This window comes from Stenella coeruleoalba (genome assembly GCF_951394435.1).
Source record: "Stenella coeruleoalba genome assembly, chromosome: 5".
Lineage (NCBI taxonomy): Eukaryota > Metazoa > Chordata > Mammalia > Artiodactyla > Delphinidae > Stenella > Stenella coeruleoalba.
In genome coordinates, this window is record NC_137150.1 from 138,291,846 (window position 1) to 138,305,240 (window position 13,395).

The following is a 13,395-nucleotide window of genomic DNA, read 5'->3' on the forward strand; positions in this document are numbered from 1 at the left end:
AGCCTCACGCCTCGGCCTGCGTGGAGCTAAGCCCTGGACCTGGCGCTGGCCGCCCTCCGCCGGGGCATCCTTCATGCCTGCCTGCGCCGCGCATGCGCTCTGTGCGGCCGCCCAGCACCCCGGCCTCCCAGCACACCTGACTTTGACCGCCCCTCCGCCTGAACTTAGGTGGATGTGACACCACGTGACAAGGTCTGTTAGGACAAGTATGCCCTTGTTTATCAGCCTGGGTGTCCCTTGGTTTCTCAAAGCATGGTGCTACCTCCCCGTCTTCCGTTCGGGTGCCCTTGAGGATGCCATGAAAGCCAGGCAATGACAAATAGAATTGATGAAAATAACAACGGGGGAAGCACCCGGCCAGTCTCCCACTTCCTCCAGGATATTCGTAAAAGTACACATAAAAGGTCAGAAAGCATTTTGATTTCCAGATCCACTGCTGTCCTTAGACTCCTCGGGCTTCTCCAGATGGGTTCCCCATTAAAATCCGACACCTGAAGGTGTGTGGGAGGGGCGGGGGGGCTGCCTGATCCCAGCCACTGTCACTGGGGAAGACCCAGCAGGCAGCCTAGTGATGGTAACCCTCCCAGGAAGCAGCCTCAAGTACAGCGCATCCTCTCAGATGGCGCTCTTCAAGGAGCCAGAGAGACAGTTTCCTCTCGTTTTACAGATGTAGAAACTGAGGGACTCCACTCGGGTATGGGCGAGACAGGTTGGCGCCTGCCCCCTGTCCTGAGCTCTCTTTCTGCCCCCTCCCCCCCCATTGGCTCTGCAGAGGGGAGAGAGAGAGCGCACACAGGCTTCAGCGTTCTGCATGAAGCTCTGTGATCTACAGTCGTGATTGCCCCAAAATAGTCTGGCAGCAGCAAAGCTGCCCTTTGCCCTCTTACCCTGCCCTCTGACCTCTTAAATCTCCCTTCAGCCTCTGCGACTTCCTTGGAGGAATGTCCCTGAAGTACTAGTCACAGGATTGCATGGGGTGGAGCCGGAACATTTTGCTTAGGAAACCAGATCCTGTTTAAACTGCACAGTTTTGCAAGCACCCGCGTTTAGCATCCTTCAATCTCCTGAGTGCTGGGGTGGGGCACGGGGGGTGGGGAGGTCACTCAGTCCGCTAGGTTGCATAAACCTTGCACAGGAAAGATGAGAGAGAAGCCAGGAACACATATGTGCATGCGCATCTTCATATCATCAGCCGTTGGATAGCATCTCTGTTTTCTTGCGGATTGGAGGTAAGGATTCAAAATGCTGCAAATGGGCTCGCTGAGCCTCTTACCGAGGAAACAGTCAACAGCCACTGAAGTTGGGGGGCAGGGAGCACTGGGAGGTCCAGGACCCAGCCCTAATGAGCTTGAGCCAGGTCGAAATTTTCCTCACAGCTGCTGGGCATTTCCACAGTTGAGAATACCAAAGGGTGTGGGCAACTTACTAAGTGCCAAGCATAACAGGATGGACAATGGGCACCTCCTGGACCCACACTAGTGGCTGCACTGCTGCCATTGGGCGGGGAGGGGGAGGGGGGCTGGCAGTGGGAGGTGGGAGGCAACCAAGGCTTGACAAAGGGACAACAGATGCTTCCTCCCTGGTGAAGTAGGAGCTCCCACTCCGACTCTTTCTCCCCCACCTGGCCAGTGTCATCTGGTCCTTTGTAAGAGGCACAGGCGTGCTTGTTAAAGATGCAGGTTTGACCTTGAGGGGTAGGGTAGGGAGGGTGGGAGGGAGACGCAAGAGGGAGGAGATATGGGGATGTATGTATATGTATAGCTGATTCACTTCGTTATACAGCAGAAATTAACACACCATTGTAAAGCAATTACACTCCAATAAAGATGTTAAAAAAAAATAAATTTAAATAAATTTTTAAAAAAATGCAGGTTTGGACCCTGCCCCAGAGCTCCAGAATCCAGCTCTCCAGTGGCAGGACCTGGGGTGCTGCAGCAACAAGCACCCCCGTCCATATGCCGGTGGCTCACAGATATCAGATTCCCCAGGAACATTGTCAAAATGCACACACCTTCTTTCCACGCCAGATAAGGGTCCATACGGCTTTGTTCTGGATTCCCGTCATAACTTAAAGGGAAACTTTCACAATGTCCGGGGCCCTTGATGTCCTGCAAATGAAGGAGGAGGATGTCCTCAAATTCCTTGCAGCAGGAACCCACTTAGGTGGCACCAACCTTGGCTTCCAAATGGAACAGTACATCTACAAAAGGAAAAGTGATGGCATCTACATCATAAATCTGAAGAGAACCTGGGAGAAGCTTCTGTTGGCAGCTCGTGCCATTGTTGCCATTGAAAACCCAGCTGATGTCAGTGTCATATCCTCCAGGAATACCGGCCAGCGAGCTGCCGCCACTGAAGCCACTCCTATGGCTGGCCGCTTCTCTCCTGGAAACTTCACTAACCAGATCCTTCCGGGAGCCAAGACTTCCGGTGGTTACTGATCCCAGGGCTGACCACCTGCCTCTCCCGGAGGCCTCTTACGTTAACCTGTCTACCATGGCTCTGTGTAACGCAGACTCTCCTCTGCGGTATGTGGACATTGCCATCCCATGCAACAACAAGGGAGCTCACTCAGGGGGTCTGACGTGGTGGATGCTTGCCCGGGAAGTTCTGCGCATGCGTGGCACCATCTCCCGTGAGCACCCACGGGAGGTCATGCCTGACCTCTACTTCTACAGAGACCCTGAAGAGATTGAAAAGGACGAGCAGGCGGCAGCTGAGAAGCCTGCGACCGAGGAGGAATTTCAGGGTGAATTGACCGCCCCACCTCCTGAGTTCACTGCTACTCAGCCTGAGGTGGCGGACTGGTCCGAAGGTGTGCAGGTGCCCCCGTGCCTGTTCAGCGGTTCCCCGCTGAAGACTGGAGTGCTCAGCCTGCTGCTGAAGACTGGTCTGCAGTTCCCACCGCTCAGGCCTCTGAGTGGGTAGGAACAACCACTGAGTGGTCTTAAACTATTCTTCCACAAACTCTTAAAATGGAAATAGGTTGACGGAAAATAAAGAGTTTCTAAAAAAAATGCATGCATTTACCCCAATACATGACAGACTTACTGAAGTCGAAATCTCCAGAAACTAGGCCCAGATGAGTCTCAGGCGTCCAAAGTTTGGGACCCCATCTTAGACGTGTGGTTCTCAAAGTGTGGTCCCCAGACAAGCAGCATCAGCATCACCTGGGAACTTGTTAGACATGCAGGTTCTCAGGCCCCACCCCAGACTGGCTGAATCTGAAACTCTGAGGGTGCGGCCCCACCCTCCAGGTGATTCTGATGCAGCTGAAGTGTGAGAATCTCAGGGGAGACTGTGAGCTCCCAAGGGCATGGACGTGTCCATGGCTGCTCCAGAGGGGGCTGTCTGTGCCTCCCAGCTCCCAGGGCAGCTGTGTCTGCAGGGGAGACACTGCTGTGAGGGGAGAGAGCTGCCTGCCTACTGCTGTGGCAACCTCTTGAAGGTTCTGGTTTGGTCTGTCTTGCACCACATAGGCCCTAAAACCTGACCAGCGCCTTATGCATTTCCAGAGTCCCAGGAGTGCAAAGTCCAGCGTGGAATGTGCTTTCTCTACTTGTTTGACGAGTAGAACAGATATCCCCAGCTCCCAAATTCACACTCAGGGCCAGTTCTAGGGACAGCTCTGAACGAAATAGTGAACCCTATGTGGTCCCCATTGAATTGACTTGGACTTCACATTCCTGCTGCAATTCTGCTCATCCCCTGGGAATCACATGACACGTGGAGCCTCCCATCCCACACCCACCTGTCCCTTGTGCTTTGAAGCCCCGCTCAAGCTCTCCTGTCCATGAATCTTCTCTGGCTCTTTCCAGCCCTCACTGACCTGTCCATTCTCCACTCATGGAGACTCAGTTACCCTCAGCATTTGGCTCTTCTGGGGCTCTTGGACTTCTGTTTTATTTCCCCACTGAAAATACCAAGTCTGTGAGAGCAGGCCCGATATTCATATACTGGTTTTTTTCCCCTTCCTTCGAATTGTTCAGTACCCAGAAAGTCATTACCTAGGTGCTCAGCAAAGATCTGCTGATGACAGTAAAATCCTCATCACGAAAGGCAAGAAACCTGTGTCACTCTTGCTGCACGAAGAGCTCTAGCTTTACATGCACCTTAGGACGGTTCCAGATCAACAGGGCATTTGTCCTGAGGCCTGTGGGTGAGCTTTGGGTCCTTTATAAAGACAGGAAAGCAGTACCACCCGCTGAAAACCATGCCTCACGGTCAACCTGGCTCCGAGGGACTTCACACAAGCCCCCACACGTGCTCCTGTCGACAACGTAACAAGGGCTTGGGCGTCCACAGACACGGGTTCAAGTCCCAGCCTCACAGCTTATTAATAATATTAATATAACTGTTAACCAAAGGGGACCTGCTTCTCCCTGGAAGAGTCTGGCTTCACACACCTGGTGTCTCCCCTTCCTGCACCCATCCAGGCAGGTGTCCTGCTCTGGGAGGCATCTGAGTTTGGGAATCAAGAACTGGGAAAGCATTTCAGAGAGGAGACTCGGGCATTGGAAAGGTGTCCAGAGAAGAAAGCTGCAGTGCCCGGGAGAGGAGGAAACAGCAGGGTTGCTGGACGTGATCGACTGCAGCTCTTTCAAGTCTTTCCAGACCATGGATAAAGAATGGCATTTCCGGGCTTTCCTGGTGGCGCAGTGGTTGAGAGTCCGCCTGCCGATGCAGGGGACACGGGTTCGTGCCCCAGTCTGGGAAGATCCCACATGCCGCGGAGCGGCTGGGCCCTTGAGCCATGGCCGCTGAGCCTGCACATCTGGAGCCTGTGCTCCGCAACAGGAGAGGCCCCAACAGTGAGAGGCCCGCATACCGCAAAAAAAAAAAAAAGAATGGCATTTCCTGTACATGATCTTTGATGACCAGACTGTGCCTTCCACAGCGAAGCAACAAGAGGTCAGAGTGATGTAAGGGCTGTGAGTCAAGAATTGAAGGCACATCTGGAAGCTGACAAGGGGAAGAAAGGGGATTCTCCCCTTGAAGTCTCCAGAAGAAATGCAGCCCAGCCCATGGCTTGATTTTAGGCTTTTGACCTCCAGAAAGGTAGATGGAAGCAGATTACGAACAAGAACAGGAACAAGAAATGTGAACTTGAACGTGTTTGAGGGATAAGTCCTTAGATGCTACTGATTTTGGTGACCAGCCGGATGATCTGCCGGAAACCGATCGGTATATTCTGTCGAAGTAAATCGCGGTGGGTTGTTAAAGTAACGGAACCGATGAATTACACCTCCCAATGTTTAACTCCACATGTGGGCCCCCTCTCCTATTTAACTCCTGGTCGGGCCATATGATTTGCTTTGGCCAATGGGATGCTGGCAGACGTAACACAAGCGAAAGGTTAAAAAGAACTTGTAGTATATATCACATCTCTGAGATTGCCACGAGAAGGAGCCCAAGCTACCTCTTGGAGGATAAGAACACAGGGAGCAGAGACAAGCCATCTCAATGGAGACTCCATAGCCCGGGCAGCCCCAGCTTACGCACCAGGAGATCACAGCGTCGATAGTGACCCAGGCAGAAGAGCACAGCTGCCCAATGACCCCAGCCCAGGTGCTGGCCTACAAAAGCTAAGCAAATAAAATGGTTGTTGTTTGGCGGTAGTTTGTTATACAGCAGCAGATAACTGACATACTCCATTTCCCTAAATTTCAGGTCAAAGCTTAAGTAAGTTGAAATTATCCTTTAAAAATAGAAAAATTCTCAGGCAGACTCACAGCTTCAGTAAGGCCCCAGCATTGATAGCGAGCATTTACTGGGCATGGGAGCTAAGGGTCACACGTGATCACCCCTTGTCATAAGCACATTAAGGGGGTTCAAGGAAGCACAGAGAGGTTAAGAAATTGCTCCAGGTCCCACAGCTTGGCATGGCAAAGCTGGGCTGCGAGCACAAGCCTGTCCCGAGGGCTGTGCTCTGGGGCGGGCAGAGATGTGGACCCCACAAGCCAGCCCTGTCCACGTGGGGCTTCACCAGTTTCTCTTCTCCCTTCCCTAGAAGTGAGCCAGGTCCAGGATTGAAAGCCTGAGGCCGCCAGCCCTGGAAACTAAGCCCCGAGCTGACGTCTAAGGATCCTGTTTGCTCCGGTTCCGCCCCATGAGAAGCCAGCTGAGGTCTGAGCTGGGGCAGTGGGGACAGAGCCCCCCGGGGGGTCTGGTGCCAGTGAGGCTCCCACAAGGAGGGGATGCAGCCCTCGGGTGGAACGGAAACCAAACGGGGCTGTCAGAGCCGCAGGGTCTGCTGTCCAAGGGCCTGCAATTAATTAAGACAGAGGGGAGCGCTGAATGGCCCTTTTGTGGGTCAAAAGCCTTCACTTGGAAACCCAGCTGACAAACCCAAGAAAACCGACTTCACGGTTTCTTATAAGAAAACCATTAATACATCGTCGAGGACTGAAGAAACGCTTTGTTCCAACCTTCGTGTGACCACCAAAGATGCGGATTACAAAGCAGCTGGTACTGCCCAGTGACAACAGACATCACCTCGCAAAGCCAAGGCTGCCCAGGTATAAGAAAGCCAGAAATAACACATGACAGCTGACGCCAAAGCTAGGGTGCCCGCAACTGCCCTTTCACGATGTTTCATTTACCCAAAAAAAGATACACACACACCCTACAACTAAGGACCCAGCAAGGCTAGAAATTGCATCGACCCCCTCCACCAGGTGGATCCCCAACTGAGCCTGTCTCGGTTTAGATTTCTCAGTATAAAAGGCAACTGAAAACACAAGACTCCCTTGGGTTTTTCAACCAAGGCTGCATGTTGGAATCACCAGGAACTTTGAAAACTCCCAGGTCTGTGTCCCGGTCCCAGGTCTGGTGTAACTGACTTGGGGTGAGCCTGGACAGCAGGAGTTTTAAAACCCTCCAGGTGTCGTGAGCTGAGTGGTGTTGCCCACCAGAAGATATGTCCCCCGGAACCTCAGAATGTGACCTGATTGGGAATAAGGACCTTTACAGATGTAGTTAAGGTAAAGCTCTCTAGATGAGATTATCCTACATGAGGGTGGGCCTTCCATCCAATGACTAGTGTCCTTATAAGAGACAGAAAAGAAGACACACAGAGACACAGGACGAAGGCCATGTGAAGATGGAGGCAGAGATTGGAGTGAGGCGTCTACAAGCTGAGGGATGCAAGGATTGTGGGAGCCACCAGGAGCTGGGGGAGAGCCTGGGACAGAAGGAACCAGCCCCGCGGACACCTGGACTTTAGCCTCCAGAACCATGAAAGAATACCTTTCTGCTGTTCTGAGCACCAGTCTGTGGTTCTTTGCTACTCGTAGCAGCCACAGGACAGGATTCCGTGGATGAATGTCAGGTGCAGCAAAGGCTGAGAATGGCTGGCAGGTCAGGACTGAAGGTGACGCCTGGAGAGGCTGGGGGTCAGGGGGTGGCCAGGTTGTTGGCCGGATCTAAAACGCGCCGCCCACAGCTCCTAGACCAGTGACCTCTAAGCCTGGCTGTGCACTAGAATCCACTTTGTAAAATCTTGCTGTCCAGGCCCCCCTGGAGATTCTGATGACACTGGTCTGTGTCGGACTCTTTTGGGGGCACTTTTTTTTTTTTTTTCGGTACGCGGGCCTCTCACTGTTGGGGCCTCTCCCGTTGCGGAGCACAGGCTCCGGACGCGCAGGCTCAGCGGCCGTGGCTCACAGGCCCGGCCGCTCCGCGGCATGTGGGATCTTCCCGGACCGGGGCACGAACCCGCGTCCCCTGCATCGGCAAGCGGACTCTCAACCACTGCGCCACCAGGGAAGCCCGGGGGCACATTTTTAAAGCCCCCGAGGTGACACTAACGTCCAGCCAGGGTCAGTAGCACCTGCCAGAAGCTCAAGGCCGTTTGAAAGCAAAGCTTGGCTGTGTCCACATGCTGGACACCAGCGATCTGGCCCTTAACTAGCACGACGCACACAGAGGGACAGTTCCGGGCTTTCTTTGCTGAATTTCCCACAGCTTTTGCTGAGTTGAGCAACCTTAACAGCTGGAGAGGAAGCTTCTCTCCCCAGCCACTTCCCCAGTGGAGCTGGACCCAGAAGGTGTCCAGTTGTCGTTTCTTTGCTTTTTGCTGCTGCTGTACGGTTGGTTGGTTTTTGTGGGGTTTTTTCTTTGGATTCTGAGATGCTCCAAAGAAGCGGTGCCTGAAAGCAAAGCAGAAGAGCCGGGAAAGCAGAGCCGGTCAGTTTTCCCAGGCGGTCAACGCAGGCAGGCACCTGGCTGCCAAACAGTGTCCCACAGACTGAGGGGCTTAAACGACAGAAATGTACTGACTCAGGCTCTGGAGGCCAGAAGTCCGAGGTGAAGGTGTGGGCAGGGCTGGGTCCCCCGAGGGCTAGCAGGGGGGTCTGTGCCAGGCCTCCCCAAGTTTCCGGTGGTTTTCTGACAATCTTTGGCTTGGGAAGCATCACCCCAACTTCTGTCTTCCTCTTCACGTGGCCTTCTCCCTCTGCTTGTCTGTGTCCAAATTTCCCCTTTTAATAGGACACAGTCCTATTGGATTAGGGCCACCCTAATGAGCTCACTGTAACTTGATCACCTCCATAAAGAACCTGTCTCCACATCGTCACTTCTGAGGTACCAGGGGCTAGCATTCCAACATATCTTTTGGGGAACACAAGGCAACGCTTAACAGGCCCCGAGCTCACACACCCGCCCAGACCCCAGAGGCTGGCACTGGTCCTTTCAGGGTGGAGGAGAACAGGGCCCAAAGGACTTGTGGGATGATTGAAGGCCTCCAGGCTCTGGCCGGCTCCTGACTCATGGGAACCAGCAGCTTTGTTCGGGCTGTCCACAGGTCCCGGGGCCTCGGCCTAAGACCCCTAGCTTCGTCTTCAGGATCTCTGGTCCCAGGTTGAGGGTGAGTGAAAGAGGGGGTACCCTGAGCTCAAAATGGAGGTGACCCAGCTCCTTGGCAGGTGTTCGGGGGCAAGGAAACCTCGAGAAGGGGCTTCTTCCAGGGGAAACCAGAAGGTACATTCACTTACAACAGGGACTAGATTTCAGCTCTTTTAATCCCAACAAAACTCCCCACATTTTATACTGAAATAAGCTGTTCTCAAGCACTCTTACCAAAAGTATCTATTTTGATCCTTAAAACAGGCCAGACTCAAAAAAAAGTAGGTGCTCAGCTAAAGGCCACGAATGGGGATATTAAGCTCAAGGTCTGGTGCTGATTAGAGACAAATCCAGGTCCAGGTCCCCTGGGTTCTAGAAATCTCTGTGCTCAACACACCACTCACCTCACCCCACTTTTTTAGGAAGTTGACTCATGGCTCGGATGACACACTCTCCCTCCCCTTCCTCCCTCACAGCCCCTGGATGCTGACCATGCCCCCCCCCCCCCGCTCTCCCCCCTCCCATACTTCTACCCTTCCTGGGCTGGGGAGTGGGGAGCCAGCAGAGGGCAGCTCCCCTGGCATCTGACTGGTTCCTTGGCCGCAGAGAGAGTTTGTGAGTTTGGGCTGAAATTGTTCATGAATGGGCAACTAGCCCAGCTGGTTACTTGGAAGGTTCAATTTTGATTTTAATTTCTACGTCTCACAGTATTGCCAGAAAGAAACAAAAGCCTCTTTTATAGATTGAGACCCAAAAACACAGACCTACTCCTGAGCTAAACAAATACTGATTCATGGACACAAGGTGGGCATCATTTATAATAGTAAAAAAAATCACTGTGCTAACACCAGGACGTTGAACAAATACATCGGGGATAAAAATTAATTCCATATTGACAAAGTAAGTCGTATTGAAGGAATAGTAGCATAGCAAAACATTTTAACGTGGGAAGATGTTCATAATACAGCTAAGCAAGAAGAAAAGCAGGTTACAAGCATTGTGGGTAAGATGGAAATATCAACCCCACATCCTGGGCAGAGTATTTGACAGAAAGCAATGTTGACAGTTTTCCTTTTAATTGATCTATTTTCTGCAGTGAACAAACATTAATACTTTCATAACAAAATAGCTCTTTTCAAATAAAGTTAAAGGAAAAAAAAACTTCCATTCATCTCACTGACCCCTTTGGTTGTCCAGGGACCTCTCAGTGGAGGGGATTTAGAAACGCGACACCAGTCGAAAGACCAGCCGCCTTGGAGGGGTCTGAGTTCGAAGTGCAGCCTTGAAGAGGAAACCAAAGGAATGCCAAGTCCAAGACGAGCCTTTCATCCGCTCCCCGGGCACCCGGTCCCCATGCTGACCGAGCCTCTGACCCTTCCCACTGCCGGGGTTTTGCCATCCTGGCCTGGAAGGCAACGCCACCCTCCGCCCAGCTTGGTGCTGATTCCCCGTGAAGCGTGGGATCGGGTTCCAGCTGAGGCAGCCCCAGAGTCTCCGTGAGAAGAGTGCAGTGTTGGACGCTGAGGCCAAAGGGAAGGAAAAAGTCCTCTGTATCCAAGGCTCCTGATGCGGGTGGCCGTGTGGGGGGAGCCTCTGGACCCCTTCACGAAAGAATGTTCTCAAATACGTAAAATAAAACACGCACGAGTACAAAGGAAGCCCGTGATACCGACACATACGGTCTGATCAGAACAGTGTTTCCTTTTCTGGTATAGAAATAGATGTGCTATCTCTTAAAGATAGTTTTTCCTTGATTGTCCTACTAGCCTAACTTAGTCCCAATTTATCAGATTACCTTACTTCTTTCACAGAATAATAATAAAAACAAATATTATCTTTGGTGGGAAAAAAAAAAAATAGATGTGCTCCTTTCACTCATTGGATAACAAGGGCAGGCAGTGAGTCTAACACGCCCGCCCGATGTTTTGAAGGAGTAAAGGGTAAACCCAATTTCTCTAACTCTGTAGCAAGTGTACCACAGCGGGAAGTGACCTGGGGTTTCCGTGGGGACAATGTGGCAGGAAGTCCTGCCACCACTGCTGCTGGGCACTGGCTCCACCATGCAAGGAGATGCCAAATTTGGTCCAATTGCTGGTGGTGGTGAAAATAGGGATATGGTTTGTTCCCAAGCGGGTCCAGGACCCTTGAATTGGATCTGTGGTTGAGAAGGGCTCCCCAAGGAGGAGGGTGAGGGGCCCGCTGTGCTTCCTGGCCCCTCATCCGCCTTCCCAGCATCGCTACCGTCTCACGTCTCCTCCACCAGCCTGGCCGGGCACTCATGTACACGTGGGCCCCGGCTGAGCCCTGCCTGTAACCATGAGACCATAACGATGACTGGCCAGTGGCCCTGTGTGGACAGCATCTTTCCCAGAGATTCCTATAGTCTGTGCCCTCACAACCAACTCCAACCCTCAGCGAGATGGGGCAGCCAACAGGTGCAGATGCTACCCAACTTACCTGCCGCTGTGACAACAGGTGAAGTAGCCGCCCTTCCTGGTGACCCTGAGAAAAACTCAGGAGTTATCAAGGGAATAAGAAAGTGTCCAAGAGACACCTCTCCTTGTCCCCTTCTTGTCCCCCGTACATTGTAGCCCACTTGTAGAAACTGGCCAACATACACTTAGGAACTCCTGTTTCCCCAGGTGAAGGGAGCCTGTCCAGGTGAGGAACCCATGGAAAGGGCGACCCATTTTGGAAGCAGCTGAGAACAGTAGAAATGGCAGCTTGCCTGTCTTGAATTAAACTGAATAAGCAAAGCCATGACATCATTCGAAGCCACAAACAAGACACGCAGTGCTTAAGAGGACTTTTCTCAGCTTCTTTAATGTCAGTGGCCCATGGGCAGTGTTCCAACCATGGACCGTGGCTCTAGGTTTGGCAGGGGTGATCTTCAAACACCACAAGCAAGGCAAGCCCTGAACCCCAGGAGCCCAGGATGACACCTCATTGCCTCATTCCGTTCTTAAAAAGCCCTCTCAGAATCTGTGCTGAGTACCATCCTTATTTTAGATGCCTGGTTCACTGAAGGCATACGTCATAGTTCTATAGGCAGTTTGGGGTTTTTTTTTTTTCTTGAATTGAATTGTTCTGCTCGTTTGTTTCACTTCCTCTTTGGGGAATACCAGGGAATACAAGTTCCCCTTTTCCTGGTATTCAAAGTACGTCAAGTCTGATTAAATGACAAGTGAAGAATAAGAGGTTGGCTTCATTGTTTGGCAAATCACATCCGCTGTGAGATTTGGGAAACTACGGTTTGTCACTGCTTTCCTTTGTTTTCTTTTCCAAAGTGCCCTCAGAATATGAGTGAGTCTCTGAAGAGACGTCTGCACCTGGCAACACGCGGCTTCGATGGCAGGATGGGGGTCCAGGGACGTGTCTGCCCACTAAACTCCACAGCCTTGCAACCTCCAAGTTATAACCGAACAGAGCGTTCAGCTCAGCAGTGACCCTCTGTGCTTTCTCTGTCCCTTTAGGACCTTGAACCTTCTGAAAGCTTCGGTGTGAATAATGAATTCTGCACAGGAAGAGGACGGCTTCTGATCTATTCGTTTATACCATCTCAACATGATTCAAAAATAGAGTAGCAAGTATATTGATAAGAAAGACTGTTTAAATACACTATTAGAGTCAGAGAACATGGGAGGTATACGTGGACGGCAATTTGCATAAAACTGACATTTTTCGTGAGAGTTTTAGATTATGATTTTATTTTGTATTTTTGCCCAGAACACCACAGAAGTGATAACGTGTCTTGTGTGCTTCCAGCACCTGATATTCATTTGTTCCCTAGTTCAGGTGCTTTCTGCAAGGTTCCTCCACTATGCAGTTCATATATTGTATCTTTAGTAAATGTTTGATGTGATTCACTGAGAAATGTGCATGAACCGTCAAGGTAAATGTGGAAAATCCCGGTTCTTCTTAGTTTTGCTTTTTTTTTCTGCTTGTAGTTGGTTTGGAACATTGTCACCTTTGTCTACTAAAGATATTGGCTTTTCAAAAAAAAAATAAAGCCGAGTAGCAAAAACATATTTACCCCAGGAATTCCCTGGTGGTATAGTGGTCAGTGCTCTGCGCTCTCACTGCCGAGGGGCCGGGTTTGATCTCTGGTCGAGGAATTAGGATCCCACAGGCCATGCGATGCGGCCAAAAATTTTTAAAATGTACCCCTCAAAATGCCACATTATCCAATGTGAATGGCAACATGGATTTCCTCCCTAGTCCAGGACGGAGAAACAGAAGGGCTGTCAGGGCTGGATACACAGGCCCAGTATGACGGCAGATAAGAATATAATGTCTACGCGAAGAGCACAGTGTCACAGAGAGCTTCAGTGGATGAGATCCATGAACTCCAGTATCACACAACATATAAAGGCGCACCGTACATGTATGCATCACTTTACACAGGACCTGACAGACAGGGTCCTCCTGGGTGTCGGCGACCTTCAGATGAGGCCAAGTTCTAATCCTCCTTCACCAAGTCCTCACGAGCTTAAAATAATTGCATTTTTAAAAATCTGTCCCCTTTTGAAGTTTTCCCAAGCTCTCCCTCTC

The 13,395-nt window shown here is 51.4% G+C and overlaps 1 pseudogene across 1 annotated transcript; it reads left to right on the plus strand.

Annotated features, from left to right (window-relative positions):
- Positions 1 to 2,031: 2,031 nt before the first annotated feature.
- LOC307187412 (small ribosomal subunit protein uS2-like) lies at positions 2,032 to 3,158 on the plus strand (annotated as a pseudogene). Its single transcript has one exon. The product of its transcript is annotated as a small ribosomal subunit protein uS2-like (transcript).
- Positions 3,159 to 13,395: the final 10,237 nt, after the last annotated feature.